The sequence below is a fragment of the Leptodactylus fuscus genome, chromosome 8, assembly GCF_031893055.1.
Source record: "Leptodactylus fuscus isolate aLepFus1 chromosome 8, aLepFus1.hap2, whole genome shotgun sequence".
Taxonomy (NCBI): domain Eukaryota; kingdom Metazoa; phylum Chordata; class Amphibia; order Anura; family Leptodactylidae; genus Leptodactylus; species Leptodactylus fuscus.
Window position 1 is genome coordinate 361,586 of NC_134272.1, and position 18,059 is coordinate 379,644.

The following is an 18,059-nucleotide window of genomic DNA, read 5'->3' on the forward strand; positions in this document are numbered from 1 at the left end:
GCAAGAGACAGACATAGAGCGAGACATGCCTGAGACTGAGGAGACAGACACAGAGCCAGAGACACCTGATATACGGAGCAAGAGACAGACATAGAGCGAGACATGCCTGAGACTGAGGAGACAGACATAGAGCAAGACATGCCTGAGACTGTGGAGACAGACATAGAGCCAGAGACCCCCGAGACATGGAGCAAGAGACAGACATAGAGCGAGACATGCCTGAGACTGAGGAGACAGACACAGAGCCAGAGACACCTGATATACGGAGCAAGAGACAGACATAGAGCGAGACATGCCTGAGACTGAGGAGACAGACACAGAGCCAGAGACACCTGAGACATGGAGCAAGAGACAGACATAGAGCGAGACATGCCGGAGACTGAGGAGACAGACACAGAACAAAAGACCCCTGATATACGGAGCAAGAGACAGACATAGAGCGAGACATGCCTGTGACTGAGGAGACAGACATAGAGCCAGAGACCCCTGAGACATGGAGCAAGAGACAGACATAGAGCGAGACATGCCTGAGACTGAGGAGACAGACACAGAGCCAGAGACACCTGATGTACGGAGCAAGAGACAGACATAGAGCGAGACATGCCTGAGACTGAGGAGACAGACACAGAGCCAGAGACACCTGATATACGGAGCAAGAGACAGACATAGAGCGAGACATGCCTGAGACTGAGGAGACAGACACAGAGCCAGAGACACCTGATATACGGAGCAAGAGACAGACATAGAGCGAGACATGCCTGAGACTGAGGAGACAGACACAGAGCCAGAGACACCTGATATACGGAGCAAGAGACAGACATAGAGCGAGACATGCCTGAGACTGAGGAGACAGACACAGAGCCAGAGACACCTGAGACATGGAGCAAGAGACAGACATAGAGCGAGACATGCCTGAGACTGAGGAGACAGACACAGAGCCAGAGACACCTGATATACGGAGCAAGAGACAGACATAGAGCGAGACATGCCGGAGACTGAGGAGACAGACACAGAGCCAGAGACACCTGATATACGGAGCAAGAGACAGACATAGAGCGAGACATGCCTGAGACTGAGGAGACAGACACAGAGCCAGAGACACCTGAGACACGGAGCAAGAGACAGACATAGAGCGAGACATGCCTGAGACTGAGGAGACAGACACAGAGCCAGAGACACCTGAGACATGGAGCAAGAGACAGACATACAGCGAGACATGCCTGAGACTGAGGAGACAGACACAGAGCCAGAGACACCTGAGACATGGAGCAAGAGACAGACAGAGCGAGACATGTCGGAGACTGAGGAGACAGACACAGAACAGAAGACCCATGATATACGGAGCAAGAGACAGACATAGAGCGAGACATGCCTGAGACTGAGGAGACAGACACAGAGCCAGAGACACCTGATATACGGAGCAAGAGACAGACATAGAGTGAGACATGCCGGAGACTGAGGAGACAGACACAGAGCCAGAGACACCTGATATACGGAGCAAGAGACAGACATAGAGCGAGACATGCCTGAGACTGAGGAGACAGACACAGAGCCAGAGACACCTGATATACGGAGCAAGAGACAGAAATAGAGCGAGACATGCCTGAGACTGAGGAGACAGACACAGAGCCAGAGACACCTGATATACGGAGCAAGAGACAGACATAGAGCGAGACATGCCTGAGACTGAGGAGACAGACACAGAGCCAGAGACACCTGAGACATGGAGCAAGAGACAGACATAGAGCGAGACATGCCTGAGACTGAGGAGACAGACACAGAGCCAGAGACACCTGATATACGGAGCAAGAGACAGACATAGAGCGAGACATGCCTGAGACTGAGGAGACAGACATAGAGCCAGAGACCCCTGAGACATGGAGCAAGAGACAGACATAGAGCGAGACATGCCTGAGACTGAGGAGACAGACACAGAGCCAGAGACACCTGATATACGGAGCAAGAGACAGACATAGAGCGAGACATGCCTGAGACTGAGGAGACAGACACAGAACAAAAGACCCCTGATATACGGAGCAAGAGACAGACATAGAGCGAGACATGCCTGAGACTGAGGAGACAGACACAGAGCCAGAGACACCTGAGACATGGAGCAAGAGACAGACATAGAGCGAGACATGCCGGAGACTGAGGAGACAGACACAGAACAAAAGACTCCTCATATACGGAGCAAGAGACAGACATAGAGTGAGACATGCCTGAGACTGAGGAGACAGACACAGAGCCAGAGACACCTGAGACATGGAGCAAGAGACAGACATAGAGCGAGACATGCCGGAGACTGAGGAGACAGACATAGAGCCAGAGACACCTGAGACACGGAGCAAGAGACAGACATAGAGCGAGACATGCCTGAGACTGAGGAGACAGACACAGAGCCAGAGACACCTGATATACGGAGCAAGAGACAGACATAGAGCGAGACATGCCGGAGACTGAGGAGACAGACACAGAGCCAGAGACACCTGATATACGGAGCAAGAGACAGACATAGAGCGAGACATGCCTGAGACTGAGGAGACAGACACAGAGCCAGAGACACTTGATATACGGAGCAAGAGACAGACATAGAGCGAGACATGCCTGAGACTGAGGAGACAGACACAGAGCCAGAGACACCTGAGACATGGAGCAAGAGACAGACATAGAGCGAGACATGCCTGAGACTGAGGAGACAGACACAGAGCCAGAGACACCTGAGACATGGAGCAAGAGAAAGACATACAGCGAGACATGCCTGAGACTGAGGAGACAGACACAGAGCCAGAGACACCTGAGACATGGAGCAAGAGACAGACATAGAGCGAGACATGCCGGAGACTGAGGAGACAGACACAGAACAAAAGACCCCTGATATACGGAGCAAGAGACAGACATAGAGCGAGACATGCCTGAGACTGAGGAGACAGACACAGAGCCAGAGACACCTGAGACATGGAGCAAGAGACAGACATAGAGCGAGACATGCCTGAGACTGAGGAGACAGACACAGAGCCAGAGACCCCTGATATACGGAGCAAGAGACAGACATAGAGCGAGACATGCCGGAGACTGAGGAGACAGACACAGAGCCAGAGACACCTGATATACGGAGCAAGAGACAGACATAGAGCGAGACATGCCTGAGACTGAGGAGACAGACACAGAGCCAGAGACCCCTGATATACGGAGCAAGAGACAGACATAGAGCGAGACATGCCTGAGACTGAGGAGACAGACACAGAGCCAGAGACACCTGAGACATGGAGCAAGAGACAGACATAGAGCGAGACATGCCTGAGACTGAGGAGACAGACACAGAGCCAGAGACACCTGATATACGGAGCAAGAGACAGACATAGAGCGAGACATGCCTGAGACTGAGGAGACAGACACAGAGCCAGAGACACCTGAGACATGGAGCAAGAGACAGACATACAGCGAGACATGCCTGAGACTGAGGAGACAGACACAGAGCCAGAGACACCTGAGACATGGAGCAAGAGACAGACAGAGCGAGACATGCCTGAGACTGAGGAGACAGACACAGAGCCAGAGACACCTGATATACGGAGCAAGAGACAGACATAGAGCGAGACATGCCGGAGACTGAGGAGACAGACACAGAGCCAGAGACACCTGATATACGGAGCAAGAGACAGACATAGAGCGAGACATGCCTGAGACTGAGGAGACAGACACAGAGCCAGAGACACTTGATATACGGAGCAAGAGACAGACATAGAGCGAGACATGCCTGAGACTGAGGAGACAGACACAGAGCCAGAGACACCTGAGACATGGAGCAAGAGACAGACATAGAGCGAGACATGCCTGAGACTGAGGAGACAGACACAGAGCCAGAGACACCTGAGACATGGAGCAAGAGAAAGACATACAGCGAGACATGCCTGAGACTGAGGAGACAGACACAGAGCCAGAGACACCTGAGACATGGAGCAAGAGACAGACATAGAGCGAGACATGCCGGAGACTGAGGAGACAGACACAGAACAAAAGACCCCTGATATACGGAGCAAGAGACAGACATAGAGCGAGACATGCCTGAGACTGAGGAGACAGACACAGAGCCAGAGACACCTGAGACATGGAGCAAGAGACAGACATAGAGCGAGACATGCCTGAGACTGAGGAGACAGACACAGAGCCAGAGACCCCTGATATACGGAGCAAGAGACAGACATAGAGCGAGACATGCCGGAGACTGAGGAGACAGACACAGAGCCAGAGACACCTGATATACGGAGCAAGAGACAGACATAGAGCGAGACATGCCTGAGACTGAGGAGACAGACACAGAGCCAGAGACACCTGATATACGGAGCAAGAGACAGACATAGAGCGAGACATGCCTGAGACTGAGGAGACAGACACAGAGCCAGAGACACCTGATATACGGAGCAAGAGACAGACATAGAGCGAGACATGCCTGAGACTGAGGAGACAGACACAGAGCCAGAGACACCTGAGACATGGAGCAAGAGACAGACATAGAGCGAGACATGCCGGAGACTGAGGAGACAGACACAGAGCCAGAGACACCTGATATACGGAGCAAGAGACAGACATAGAGCGAGACATGCCTGAGACTGAGGAGACAGACACAGAGCCAGAGACACCTGAGACACGGAGCAAGAGACAGACATAGAGCGAGACATGCCTGAGACTGAGGAGACAGACACAGAGCCAGAGACACCTGAGACATGGAGCAAGAGACAGACATACAGCGAGACATGCCTGAGACTGAGGAGACAGACACAGAGCCAGAGACACCTGAGACATGGAGCAAGAGACAGACAGAGCGAGACATGCCGGAGACTGAGGAGACAGACACAGAACAGAAGACCCATGATATACGGAGCAAGAGACAGACATAGAGCGAGACATGCCTGAGACTGAGGAGACAGACACAGAGCCAGAGACACCTGATATACGGAGCAAGAGACAGACATAGAGTGAGACATGCCGGAGACTGAGGAGACAGACACAGAGCCAGAGACACCTGATATACGGAGCAAGAGACAGACATAGAGCGAGACATGCCTGAGACTGAGGAGACAGACACAGAGCCAGAGACACCTGATATACGGAGCAAGAGACAGAAATAGAGCGAGACATGCCTGAGACTGAGGAGACAGACACAGAGCCAGAGACACCTGATATACGGAGCAAGAGACAGACATAGAGCGAGACATGCCTGAGACTGAGGAGACAGACACAGAGCCAGAGACACCTGAGACATGGAGCAAGAGACAGACATAGAGCGAGACATGCCTGAGACTGAGGAGACAGACACAGAGCCAGAGACACCTGATATACGGAGCAAGAGACAGACATAGAGCGAGACATGCCTGAGACTGAGGAGACAGACATAGAGCCAGAGACCCCTGAGACATGGAGCAAGAGACAGACATAGAGCGAGACATGCCTGAGACTGAGGAGACAGACACAGAGCCAGAGACACCTGATATACGGAGCAAGAGACAGACATAGAGCGAGACATGCCTGAGACTGAGGAGACAGACACAGAACAAAAGACCCCTGATATACGGAGCAAGAGACAGACATAGAGCGAGACATGCCTGAGACTGAGGAGACAGACACAGAGCCAGAGACACCTGAGACATGGAGCAAGAGACAGACATAGAGCGAGACATGCCGGAGACTGAGGAGACAGACACAGAACAAAAGACTCCTCATATACGGAGCAAGAGACAGACATAGAGTGAGACATGCCTGAGACTGAGGAGACAGACACAGAGCCAGAGACACCTGAGACATGGAGCAAGAGACAGACAGAGCGAGACATGCCGGAGACTGAGGAGACAGACACAGAGCCAGAGACACCTGAGACACGGAGCAAGAGACAGACATAGAGCGAGACATGCCTGAGACTGAGGAGACAGACACAGAGCCAGAGACACCTGATATACGGAGCAAGAGACAGACATAGAGCGAGACATGCCGGAGACTGAGGAGACAGACACAGAGCCAGAGACACCTGATATACGGAGCAAGAGACAGACATAGAGCGAGACATGCCTGAGACTGAGGAGACAGACACAGAGCCAGAGACACTTGATATACGGAGCAAGAGACAGACATAGAGCGAGACATGCCTGAGACTGAGGAGACAGACACAGAGCCAGAGACACCTGAGACATGGAGCAAGAGACAGACATAGAGCGAGACATGCCTGAGACTGAGGAGACAGACACAGAGCCAGAGACACCTGAGACATGGAGCAAGAGAAAGACATACAGCGAGACATGCCTGAGACTGAGGAGACAGACACAGAGCCAGAGACACCTGAGACATGGAGCAAGAGACAGACATAGAGCGAGACATGCCGGAGACTGAGGAGACAGACACAGAACAAAAGACCCCTGATATACGGAGCAAGAGACAGACATAGAGCGAGACATGCCTGAGAATGAGGAGACAGACACAGAGCCAGAGACACCTGAGACATGGAGCAAGAGACAGACATAGAGCGAGACATGCCTGAGACTGAGGAGACAGACACAGAGCCAGAGACCCCTGATATACGGAGCAAGAGACAGACATAGAGCGAGACATGCCGGAGACTGAGGAGACAGACACAGAGCCAGAGACACCTGATATACGGAGCAAGAGACAGACATAGAGCGAGACATGCCTGAGACTGAGGAGACAGACACAGAGCCAGAGACCCCTGATATACGGAGCAAGAGACAGACATAGAGCGAGACATGCCTGAGACTGAGGAGACAGACACAGAGCCAGAGACACCTGAGACATGGAGCAAGAGACAGACATAGAGCGAGACATGCCTGAGACTGAGGAGACAGACACAGAGCCAGAGACACCTGATATACGGAGCAAGAGACAGACATAGAGCGAGACATGCCTGAGACTGAGGAGACAGACACAGAGCCAGAGACACCTGAGACATGGAGCAAGAGACAGACATACAGCGAGACATGCCTGAGACTGAGGAGACAGACACAGAGCCAGAGACACCTGAGACATGGAGCAAGAGACAGACATAGAGCGAGACATGCCGGAGACTGAGGAGACAGACACAGAACAAAAGACCCCTGATATACGGAGCAAGAGACAGACATAGAGCGAGACATGCCGGAGACTGAGGAGACAGACACAGAGCCAGAGACACCTGATATACGGAGCAAGAGACAGACATAGAGCGAGACATGCCGGAGACTGAGGAGACAGACACAGAGCCAGAGACACCTGAGACATGGAGCAAGAGACAGACATAGAGCGAGACATGCCTGAGACTGAGGAGACAGACACAGAGCCAGAGACCCCTGAGACATGGAGCAAGAGACAGACATAGAGCGAGACATGCCGGAGACTGAGGAGACAGACACAGAGCAAGAGACACCTGATATACGGAGCAAGAGACAGACATAGAGCGAGACATGCCGGAGACTGAGGAGACAGACACAGAGCCAGAGACACCTGAGACATGGAGCAAGAGACAGACATAGAGCGAGACATGCCGGAGACTGAGGAGACAGACACAGAGCCAGAGACACCTGATATACGGAGCAAGAGACAGACATAGAGCGAGACATGCCGGAGACTGAGGAGACAGACACAGAGCCAGAGACACCTGAGACATGGAGCAAGAGACAGACATAGAGCGAGACATGCCGGAGACTGAGGAGACAGACACAGAGCCAGAGACACCTGAGACATGGAGCAAGAGACAGACATAGAGCGAGACATGCCGGAGACTGAGGAGACAGACACAGAGCCAGAGACACCTGATATACGGAGCAAGAGACAGACATAGAGCGAGACATGCCTGAGACTGAGGAGACAGACACAGAGCCAGAGACACCTGATATACGGAGCAAGAGACAGACATAGAGCGAGACATGCCGGAGACTGAGGAAACAGACACAGAGCCAGAGACACCTGATATACGGAGCAAGAGACAGACATAGAGCGAGACATGCCTGAGACTGAGGAGACAGACACAGAGCCAGAGACACCTGAGACACGGAGCAAGAGACAGACATAGAGCGAGACATGCCTGAGACTGAGGAGACAGACACAGAGCCAGAGACACCTGAGACATGGAGCAAGAGACAGACATACAGCGAGACATGCCGGAGACTGAGGAGACAGACACAGAGCCAGAGACACCTGATATACGGAGCAAGAGACAGACATAGAGCGAGACATGCCGGAGACTGAGGAGACAGACACAGAGCCAGAGACACCTGATATACGGAGCAAGAGACAGACATAGAGCGAGACATGCCTGAGACTGAGGAGACAGACACAGAGCCAGAGACACCTGAGACATGGAGCAAGAGACAGACATAGAGCGAGACATGCCGGAGACTGAGGAGACAGACACAGAGCCAGAGACACCTGAGACATGGAGCAAGAGACAGACATAGAGCGAGACATGCCTGAGACTGAGGAGACAGACACAGAGCCAGAGACACCTGATATACGGAGCAAGAGACAGACATAGAGCGAGACATGCCTGAGACTGAGGAGACAGACATAGAGCAAGACATGCCTGAGACTGTGGAGACAGACATAGAGCCAGAGACCCCCGAGACATGGAGCAAGAGACAGACATAGAGCGAGACATGCCTGAGACTGAGGAGACAGACACAGAGCCAGAGACACCTGATATACGGAGCAAGAGACAGACATAGAGCGAGACATGCCTGAGACTGAGGAGACAGACACAGAGCCAGAGACACCTGAGACATGGAGCAAGAGACAGACATAGAGCGAGACATGCCGGAGACTGAGGAGACAGACACAGAACAAAAGACCCCTGATATACGGAGCAAGAGACAGACATAGAGCGAGACATGCCTGAGACTGAGGAGACAGACACAGAACAAAAGACCCCTGATATACGGAGCAAGAGACAGACATAGAGCGAGACATGCCTGTGACTGAGGAGACAGACATAGAGCCAGAGACCCCTGAGACATGGAGCAAGAGACAGACATAGAGCGAGACATGCCTGAGACTGAGGAGACAGACACAGAGCCAGAGACACCTGATGTACGGAGCAAGAGACAGACATAGAGCGAGACATGCCGGAGACTGAGGAGACAGACACAGAGCCAGAGACACCTGATATACGGAGCAAGAGACAGACATAGAGCGAGACATGCCTGAGACTGAGGAGACAGACACAGAGCCAGAGACACCTGATATACGGAGCAAGAGACAGACATAGAGCGAGACATGCCTGAGACTGAGGAGACAGACACAGAGCCAGAGACACCTGATATACGGAGCAAGAGACAGACATAGAGCGAGACATGCCTGAGACTGAGGAGACAGACACAGAGCCAGAGACACCTGAGACATGGAGCAAGAGACAGACATAGAGCGAGACATGCCTGAGACTGAGGAGACAGACACAGAGCCAGAGACACCTGATATACGGAGCAAGAGACAGACATAGAGCGAGACATGCCGGAGACTGAGGAGACAGACACAGAGCCAGAGACACCTGATATACGGAGCAAGAGACAGACATAGAGCGAGACATGCCTGAGACTGAGGAGACAGACACAGAGCCAGAGACACCTGAGACACGGAGCAAGAGACAGACATAGAGCGAGACATGCCTGAGACTGAGGAGACAGACACAGAGCCAGAGACACCTGAGACATGGAGCAAGAGACAGACATACAGCGAGACATGCCTGAGACTGAGGAGACAGACACAGAGCCAGAGACACCTGAGACATGGAGCAAGAGACAGACAGAGCGAGACATGCCGGAGACTGAGGAGACAGACACAGAACAGAAGACCCATGATATACGGAGCAAGAGACAGACATAGAGCGAGACATGCCTGAGACTGAGGAGACAGACACAGAGCCAGAGACACCTGATATACGGAGCAAGAGACAGACATAGAGCGAGACATGCCTGAGACTGAGGAGACAGACACAGAGCAAAAGACCCCTGATATACAGAGCAAGAGACAGACATAGAGTGAGACATGCCTGAGACTGAGGAGACAGACACAGATCCAGAGACACCTGAGACATGGAGCAAGAGACAGACATAGAGCGAGACATGCCGGAGACTGAGGAGACAGACACAGAGCCAGAGACCCCTGATATACGGAGCAAGAGACAGACATAGAGCGAGACATGCCTGAGACTGAGGAGACAGACACAGAACAAAAGACCCCTGATATACAGAGCAAGAGACAGACATAGAGCGAGACATGCCTGAGACTGAGGAGACAGACACAGAGCCAGAGACACCTGAGACATGGAGCAAGAGACAGACATAGAGCGAGACATGCCGGAGACTGAGGAGACAGACACAGAGCCAGAGACACCTGATATACGGAGCAAGAGACAGACATAGAGCGAGACATGCCTGAGACTGAGGAGACAGACACAGAGCCAGAGACCCTTGAGACATGGACCAAGAGACAGACATAGAGCGAGACATGCCTGAGACTGAGGAGACAGACACAGAGCCAGAGACACCTGAGACATGGAGCAAGAGACAGACATAGAGCGAGACATGCCGGAGACTGAGGAGACAGACACAGAGCCAGAGACCCCTGATATACGGAGCAAGAGACAGACATAGAGCGAGACATGCCGGAGACTGAGGAGACAGACACAGAACAAAAGACCCCTGATATACGGAGCAAGAGACAGACATAGAGCGAGACATGCCTGAGACTGAGGAGACAGACACAGAACAAAAGACCCCTGATATACGGAGCAAGAGACAGACATAGAGTGAGACATGCCTGAGACTGAGGAGACAGACACAGAGCCAGAGACACCTGATATACGGAGCAAGAGACAGACATAGAGCGAGACATGCCGGAGACTGAGGAGACAGACACAGAGCCAGAGACACCTGATATACGGAGCAAGAGACAGACATAGAGCGAGACATGCCGGAGACTGAGGAGACAGACACAGAGCCAGAGACACCTGAGACATGGAGCAAGAGACAGACATAGAGCGAGACATGCCGGAGACTGAGGAGACAGACACAGAGCCAGAGACACCTGATATACGGAGCAAGAGACAGACATAGAGCGAGACATGCCTGAGACTGAGGAGACAGACACAGAGCCAGAGACACCTGATATACGGAGCAAGAGACAGACATAGAGCGAGACATGCCTGAGACTGAGGAGACAGACACAGAGCCAGAGACACCTGAGACATGGAGCAAGAGACAGACATACAGCGAGACATGCCTGAGACTGAGGAGACAGACACAGAGCCAGAGACACCTGAGACATGGAGCAAGAGACAGACATAGAGCGAGACATGCCGGAGACTGAGGAGACAGACACAGAACAAAAGACCCCTGATATACGGAGCAAGAGACAGACATAGAGCGAGACATGCCGGAGACTGAGGAGACAGACACAGAGCCAGAGACCCCTGATATACGGAGCAAGAGACAGACATACAGCGAGACATGCCTGAGACTGAGGAGACAGACACAGAGCCAGAGACCCCTGATATACGGAGCAAGAGACAGACATAGAGCGAGACATGCCGGAGACTGAGGAGACAGACACAGAACAAAAGACCCCTGATATACAGAGCAAGAGACAGACATAGAGCGAGACATGCCTGAGACTGAGGAGACAGACACAGAGCCAGAGACACCTGAGACATGGAGCAAGAGACAGACATACAGCGAGACATGCCTGAGACTGAGGAGACAGACACAGAGCCAGAGACACCTGAGACATGGAGCAAGAGACAGACATAGAGCGAGACATGCCTGAGACTGAGGAGACAGACACAGAGCCAGAGACACCTGATATACGGAGCAAGAGACAGACATAGAGCGAGACATGCCGGAGACTGAGGAGACAGACACAGAGCCAGAGACACCTGATATACAGAGCAAGAGACAGACATAGAGCGAGACATGCCTGAGACTGAGGAGACAGACACAGAGCCAGAGACACCTGATATACGGAGCAAGAGACAGACATAGAGCGAGACATGCCTGAGACTGAGGAGACAGACACAGAGCCAGAGACACCTGAGACATGGAGCAAGAGACAAACATAGAGCGAGACATGCCTGAGACTGAGGAGACAGACACAGAGCCAGAGACACCTGAGACATGGAGCAAGAGACAGACATACAGCGAGACATGCCTGAGACTGAGGAGACAGACACAGAGCCAGAGACACCTGAGACACGGAGCAAGAGACAGACAGACCTTATACATGGAGAAGACGACAACATACAAGCGCAGCTCAATAAATTAGAATATCATCAAACAGTAGTTTTGTTTTTTTCAGTAATTCAATTGATAAAGTGACCCCATCTATTATATTACACAGTGACCCCATCTATTATATTACACAGTGACCCCATCTATTATATTACACAGTGACCCCATCTATTATATTACACAGTGACCCCATCTATTATATTACACAGTGACCCCATCTATTATATTACACAGTGACCCCATCTATTATATTACACAGTGACCCCATCTATTATATTACACAGTGACCCCATCTATTATATTACAGTGACCCCATCTATAATATTACACAGTGACCCCATCTATATTACACAGTGACCCCATCTATTATATTACAGTGACCCCATCTATAATATTACACAGTGACCCCATCTATTATATTACACAGTGACCCCATCTATTATATTACACAGTGACCCCTTCTATAATATTACACAGTGACCCCATCTATATTACACAGTGACCCCATCTATTATATTACACAGTGACCCCTTCTATAATATTACACAGTGACCCCATCTATTATATTACACAGTGACCCCTTCTATAATATTACAAAGTGACCCCATCTATTATATTACACAGTGACCCCATCTATTATATTACACAGTGACCCCATCTATTATATTACACAGTGACCCCATCTATTATATTACACAGTGACCCCATCTATTATATTACACAGTGACCCCATCTATTATATTACACAGTGACCCCATCTATTATATTACACAGTGACCCCTTCTATAATATTACACAGTGACCCCTTCTATAATATTACACAGTGATCCAATCTATATTATTTTTCTTTTTCTTTTTTGGTAGAGTTGGAAGGGACCTCAAGGGCCATCGGGTCCAACCCCCTGCGAGTGCAGGTTTTCCTAAATCATCCCAGCTATATGTTTCTCCAGATTCCGCTTGCAGATTTCCATTGATGGAGCGCCCACCACCTCCCGTGGCAGCCTATTCCACTCTCTCACTCCCCTCACTGTCAGAAAGTTTTTCCTAATGTCTAATCTGTATCTCTTTCCCTTTCGTTTCATCCCATTGCTTCTTGTACTTCCTTGTGCTAATGAGAATAGGGGAGATCCCTCTGCACTGTGACTACCTTTCAGATATTTGTAGACTGCTATTAAATCTCCCCTCAGCCTTCTCTTCTGCAAACTAAACAATCCCAGTTCTTTTAGCCGCTCCTCATAGGACATGGTTTGCAGACCTTCCACCATTTTGGTTGCTCTTCTCTGGACTTGCTCCAATATATCGATGTCTTTCTTGAATTGAGGCGCCCAGAACTGTACACAGTATTCCAGGTGTGGTCTGACCAGGGAAGAGGACAGCGGAATAATGACCTCTCTTCATCTAGATTCAATGCTTGTCTTAATACATCCCAGAATTTTATTCGCCTTTTTTGCAGCAGCACCGCACTGTTGGCTCATGTTGAATTTGTGATCTACTATTATGCCCAAGTTCTTTTCCCCTCTGCTATCACTTAGTTCTATTCCTCCCATACTATAGATGTTTTTTACATTTCTGTTACCCAGATGTAGAACTTTGCATTTGTCCCTGTTAAATCCCATTTTGTTGGCCTCAGCCCATTGTTCCAGTGTGTCTAAGTCCTTTTGAATACACTCTCTCTCCTCTCTAGTGTTGGCTATTCCTCCTATCTTCGTATCATCTGCAAATTTTATGAGTTCCCCAATAATTCCATCGTCCAGATCATTTATAAAGATATTAAACAGTACTGGGCCCAGAACAGAGCCCTGCGGCACCCCGCTTTTGACTTTCTTCCAGTTGGATGTGTAGCCATTTAGTATTACTCGTTGTGCCCGATCATTAAGCCAGTTGTGAATCCACCGAACTGATTTTTTGTCAAAGCCATACTTAATCATTTTTTCAATAAGAAGGTTATGTGATACTTTATCAAATGCCTTACTGAAGTCAAGATATACTATGTCCACGGCATTCCCTTGGTCCAACCATTCAGTGATTTTGTTGTAGAAGGAAATCAGGTTAGTCTGACAAGATTTATTGGTCATAAAGCCGTGCTGGCTCTGGTTAATTAATGCCTTCCCATCCAGGTACCGAAGTAAATGTTCCTTGACAATTTGCTCAAAGATTTTTCCTGCTATCGAGGTCAGACTTACCGGCCTGTAATTTCCTGGATCCTCCCTTTTCCCCTTTTTGTAGATGGGGACAACATTTGCCCTTTTCCAATCTAAAGAGACCACTCCTGTTTCCCATGACTTACCGAAGATTATAGCAAGGGGTTCTGTTATTTCCTCTGCTATCTCTTTCTGGACTCTAGGGTGTAAATCATCTGGTCCTGGAAGTGACCCCATCTATTATATTACAAAGTGACCCCATCTATTATATTACACAGTGACCCCATTTATTATATTACACAGTGACCCCATCTATTATATTACACAGTGACCCCGTCTATTATATTACACAGTGACCCCATCTATTATATTACAAAGTGACCCCATCTATTATATTACAAAGTGACCCCATCTATTATATTACACAGTGACCCCGTCTATTATATTACACAGTGACCCCATCTATTATATTACAAAGTGACCCCATCTATTATATTACACAGTGACCCCATCTATATTACACAGTGACCCCATCTATTATATTACACAGTGACCCCGTCTATTATATTACACAGTGACCCCATCTATTATATTACACAGTGACCCCGTCTATTATATTACACAGTGACCCCATCTATTATATTACAAAGTGACCCCATCTATTATATTACAAAGTGACCCCATCTATTATATTACACAGTGACCCCATCTATTATATTACAAAGTGACCCCATCTATTATATTACACAGTGACCCCATCTATTATATTACACAGTGACCCCATCTATTATATTACAAAGTGACCCCATCTATTATATTACACAGTGACCCCATCTATTATATTACACAGTGACCCCATCTATTATATTACACAGTGACCCCATCTATTATATTACACAGTGACCCCATCTATTATATTACACAGTGACCCCATCTATTATATTACACAGTGACCCCATCTATTATATTACAGTGACCCCATTTATTATATTACACAGTGACCCCATCTATTATATTATACAGTGACCCCATCTATTATATTATACAGTGACCCCATCTATTATATTACACAGTGACCCCATCTATTATATTACACAGTGACCCCATCTATTATATTACACAGTGACCCCATCTACTATATTATATTACACAGTGACCCCCATATATTATATTGTATTCTATTATACAGTCACCCCCATATATTATATTGTATAATATTATACAGTCACCTCCATATCTTATATTGTATTATATTATACTATAGTCACCCCATATATTATATTGTATTATATTATACAGTCACCCCATATATTATATTGTATTATACAGTCACCCCCATATATTATATTGTATTCTATTATAGTCACCCCCATATATTATATTGTATTATACAGTCACCTCCATATCTTATATTGTATTATATTATACTATAGTCACCCCATATATTATATTGTATTATATTATACAGTCACCCCATATATTATATTGTATTATACAGTCACCCCCATATATTATATTGTATTCTATTATAGTCACCCCCATATATTATATTGTATTATACAGTCACCCCATATATTATATTGTATTATATTATACAGTCACCCCCATATATTATAGTCACCCCCATATATTATATTGTATTATACAGTCACCCCCATATATTATATTGTATTATAGTATACAGTCACCCCATATATTATATTGTATTATACAGTCATCCCCATATATATATTATACAGTCACCTCCATATATTATACTGTATTATATTATACAGTCACCCCCATATATTATAGTCACCCCCATATATTATATTGTATTATATTATACAGTCACCTCCATATATTATAGTGTATTATATTATACAGTCACCCCCATATATTATATTGTTTTATATTATACAGTCACCGCCCTATATTATATTGTATTATATTATACAGTCACCCCCATATATTATATTGTATTATATTATACAGTCACCCCATATATTATATTGTATTATACAGTCACCCCCATATATTATATTATACAGTCACCCCCATATATTATATTGTATTATACAGTCACCTCCATATATTATATTGTATTATATTATACACTGACCCCATATATTATAGTGCATTATATTATACAGTCACCCCCATATACTATATTGTATTATATTATACAGTCACCCCCATATATTATATTGTTTTATATTATACAGTCACCCCCATATATTATATTGTATTATCCCCATATATTATATTGTATTATATTATACAGTCACCCCATATATTACATTGTATTATATTATAGTCACCCCCATATATTATATTGTATTATACAGTCACCGCCATATATTATATTGTATTATATTATACTATAGTCACCCCATATATTATATTGTATTATATTATACAGTCACCCCCATATATTATATTATACAGTCACCCCCATATATTATATTGTATTATATTATACAGTCACCTCCATATATTATATTGTATTATATTATACAGTCACCCCCATATATTATAATGTATTATATTATACTATAGTCACCCCATATATTATATTGTATTATATTATACAGTCACCCCCATATATTATATTATACAGTCACCCCCATATATTATATTGTATTATACAGTCACCTCCATATATTATATTGTATTATATTATACTAGTCACCCCATATATTATATTGTATTATATTATACAGTCACCCCCATATATTATACAGTCACCCCCATATATTATATTATACAGTCACCCCCATATATTATATTGTATTATACAGTCACCTCCATATATTATATTGTATTATATTATACTAGTCACCCCATATATTATATTGTATTATATTATACAGTCACCCCCATATATTATACAGTCACCCCCACATATTATATTATACAGTCACCCCCATATATTATAGTCACCCCCATATATTATACAGTCACCCCCATATATTATATATTATACAGTCACACCCATATATTATACAGTCACCCCCATATATTATACAGTCACCCCCATATATTATATTGTATTATACAGTCACCCCCATATATTATACAGACACCCCCATATATTATATTATATAGTCACCCCCATATATTATATAGTCACCCCCATATATTATATTATAGTCACCCCCATATATTATATTATACAGTCACCCCCATATATTATATTATACAGTCACCCCCATATATTATAGTCACCCCCATATATTATATTATATTGTATTATACTGTCACCCCTATATATTATATTGAGTCATTACAACCAGAGAGAACTTTTTCAATTGTTTCTTTCTGGTAATGTTGAGGATTATGACTTACAGCCAAGGAAAACCCAAAAGTCATTATCTTAGAAAATTAGAATACCGTATATACTCGAGTATAAGCCGACCTGAATATAAGCCGAGGCCCCTAATTTTACCACAAAACACTGGGAAAACTTATTGACTCGAGTATAAGCCTGGGGGGGAAATGCAGCAGCTACTGGTAAATTTCAAAAATTAAAATGGTCGGAGTTTTTGAGTGCAGTAGATGCTGGGGAAGGGGAGGGGGTGTTTTGGTTGTCTGTCTGCCCCTTCCCTGAGCTTGAGGACTGTTTTTTCTTCCCCCACTTGGAATTCAGTCTGGATGAACATAGGGTATCTGCAGTGCT

At 46.8% G+C, this 18,059-nt stretch overlaps 1 protein-coding gene across 1 annotated transcript in view; it reads right to left on the minus strand.

The window, feature by feature from the left end:
* Window positions 1-18,059, minus strand: part of RNF25 (ring finger protein 25) — an 88,867-nt gene that overhangs the window by 41,507 nt on the left and 29,301 nt on the right. The gene's annotated exons all lie outside the window — the stretch shown is intronic.